The sequence below is a fragment of the Silene latifolia genome, chromosome 9 (assembly GCF_048544455.1).
Source record: "Silene latifolia isolate original U9 population chromosome 9, ASM4854445v1, whole genome shotgun sequence".
Taxonomy (NCBI): Eukaryota; Viridiplantae; Streptophyta; class Magnoliopsida; order Caryophyllales; family Caryophyllaceae; genus Silene; species Silene latifolia.
In genome coordinates, this window is record NC_133534.1 from 42,731,332 (window position 1) to 42,733,342 (window position 2,011).

Genomic DNA, 2,011 nt, shown 5'->3' on the forward strand with positions numbered 1-2,011 from the left:
TTTATTTAGAGTCTTTGCTTTAGTCTTGTCTCAATTGTTAGTTTGCTTTAGTAGTTGATTGTTGTTTGTAGAGTGTGTGTGATTTTTGCCTTTCCCTAGTGTGTAAAAACACTAGGAGACTTACGATTTGTTAAGTGTATGCCTAGAAGGAATCACCAAGCTCTTCTATTCAACTCCGACCCCGAAAGGCTTTTTAGAACCTTGAGGACTAGGACTCTTGAAAGAGTAAGGAATAATTCCACACAAGCAAACATTGATCAACCAAACTCACACATCCCACAAAATTTTGATACAACAACTACGATTCAACCAATTACCACAATTGAGACTTTAGTAGAGAACCCCTTTCATAACTTCCTTAATTATAATAGCCCACCTCAAACACCACCACATCAAGAACCAAATCCACCACCACAAATGGCTCTTAGAGATCATAACCGGCCTAACCATAATGATTCATGTAACCCTATCAATTTCGGCACCTTGGCCACAAACAACTTTGAAATGCATCCCTCCCAAGTCGGGTTAATTGAGAAGGACTTGTTTCGGGGTCATATTGAAGAGGACGCCCATGCTCATCTCCGGAAGTTTAAGAGGAAAGTTTTACTAATGAAGAAGAATGGGGTGTCCGAAGACACCTTGAGAATGATGTTGTTCCCGTTTTCATTGACGGGCAAAGCGGACCGATGGTTGAACATTCACCCACCGGATACTTTCACTACTTGGGACGACTTAGCCAAAGCATTTATGGCCAAGTACTACCCTTCCTCCAAGACCGCGATGCTCCGCAATGAGATACATACGTTCCAACAAGAGGATGGGGAGTCCTTGGGTGAGGCTTGGGACCGTTATCAAGACTTGATAGCAAGTTGCCCCCACCATGGAATACCGGAATGGTACATTACTCAAACATTCTTCCAAACTTTACTACCAAGAACTAAGGAGATGGTAAATGCCTCCGCGGGGGGAGGATTTGACCACTTGAGTGATGAATAGGGGACGACATTGATCAAGAAAATGGTAGATTCGGAGGCAAACTATGGTTCTAGAGGGAACATGCTACGAAGAAACGAGAAATTTCCTAAGGAAAATGCCTCCAACTCCGAGACAAATGCCAAGCTCGACTTGCTCACAAAACAATTCGAGAAGTTTTCAAAGAATCAAGTGAACCAAGCCGCAACCTCATATGGGCCGCCCATGGAAGAAGTGGCTCAAGTCTCAAGTTGTGAACTTTGTGGAGGAAGTGGTCATACCTATGACTTGTGTGGCAACAATTACAATGGTGCCTACGAAGAGAATGCCCAAGAGGTGAACGCTTTTCAAAGCTACAACAACAATCCTAGACCACCAAGGCCTCCTTACAACAACCCAAACACCTACAATCCAAATACCAATTTCTACCACCCCGGGTTAAGGAACCACCCCAACTTTAGTTACAAAAGCACCAATGTTCAAAACCCCCAACATCTCCAACCACAAACCCAAACCAATCCACCCGGTTTTGCTCAACCAAGGGGAATTCTCCCAAACCCAAGAAATAATTTTGGAAATCAAAACCAATGGTCAAGCAACAATCTACCCCAAAACTATGACAACCAACAACAAGGGCACCAAGAGTTTGGTGGAAACCAAAGCAACCAAGGGTTTTACCAAGGGAATCAAGTAAATCAAGCAAATCAAGGATTTGGGCAAGGGTATGTTCAAGGGTCTCAAGAACAAGGTCAAGGATCAAACTTCAACAACTATGGTCCGAGAGGTAACTTCCAAGTGGGGCAAAACAACAACCAAGGTCCCAATGCTAGATATGACTATGGGTTCCCTTTGCCCATAGCCAACCAACCTCATCAAGAACCCCAAGCTGAGCTCTCTCAAGTGGAGCTTTTGAAGATGATTAAGAACATGCAACTTCAACATAGCCAAGAGATAGCTAATTTTGCTAAAGCTACTCAACAAGAACAAGCAAACTTGAGAGCTACATTTCTTAAGGACATGAGGGAAATGGAATCTAGAA

General features: G+C 43.3%; 1 non-coding gene across 1 annotated transcript; it reads right to left on the bottom strand.

Moving 5' to 3' along the window:
- Nucleotides 1–780: 780 nt before the first annotated feature.
- LOC141603482 (small nucleolar RNA R71) lies at nucleotides 781–887 on the bottom strand. The gene has a single exon (XR_012525355.1). It is a non-coding gene; the product is annotated as a small nucleolar RNA R71 (small nucleolar RNA).
- Between the last annotated feature and the right edge of the window lie 1,124 nt (nucleotides 888–2,011).